Source organism: Cebus imitator, unplaced genomic scaffold, assembly GCF_001604975.1.
Source record: "Cebus imitator isolate Cc_AM_T3 unplaced genomic scaffold, Cebus_imitator-1.0 Scaffold305, whole genome shotgun sequence".
NCBI lineage: Eukaryota > Metazoa > Chordata > Mammalia > Primates > Cebidae > Cebus > Cebus imitator.
This window is the reverse complement of record NW_016107620.1, coordinates 1,644,802-1,645,482: the sequence shown is the minus strand read 5'-3', so window position 1 is coordinate 1,645,482 and position 681 is coordinate 1,644,802.

Genomic DNA, 681 nt, shown 5'->3' with positions numbered 1-681 from the left:
CACAGCATCCTCTCCGATCACAGGCTTAGAGACCTGGGGGAAAAAATAGTTTTGTGGTCCAGGCACAGGGTTTCCATACTACGTGTAGTCCAGGGACTTGGTGCTCTGTATGACAGCCACTCTAGCCATGACTAAAAGGGGCAAAGGTACAGCTCAGGTCATGGCTTCAGAGGGTGCAAGCCCCAAGTCTTGGTAGCTTCTACATGGTGTTGAGCCTGCAGGTGTACAGAAGTCAAGAAATGAGGTTTGGGAACCTCCACCTAGATGTCAGAGGCTGTATGGAAATGCCTGGATGTCCAGGCAGAAGATTGCTGCAGGGGTGCTGCTTTCATGGAGAACTTCTGCTAGTGCAGTGCAGAAGGGAAATGTGAAGTTGGAGCCCCCACACAGAGTTCCTACTGGGGCACCACCTAGTGGAGCTGTGAGAACAGGGCCACCAACCTCCAGAACCCAGAATGGTAGATCCACTGATGGCTTGCACTGTATGCCTGGAAAAGCCACAGACACTCAACACCAGCCCATGAAAGCAGCTGGGATGGAGGCTGTACCCTGCAGAGGTATAAGAGCAGAGCTGCCCAAGACTGTGGGAACCCACCGCTTGTATCAGTGTAACCCAGATAGGAGAGATGGAGTTAAAGGAGGTCATTTTGGATCATTAAGATTTGACTGCCGTGCTGGATT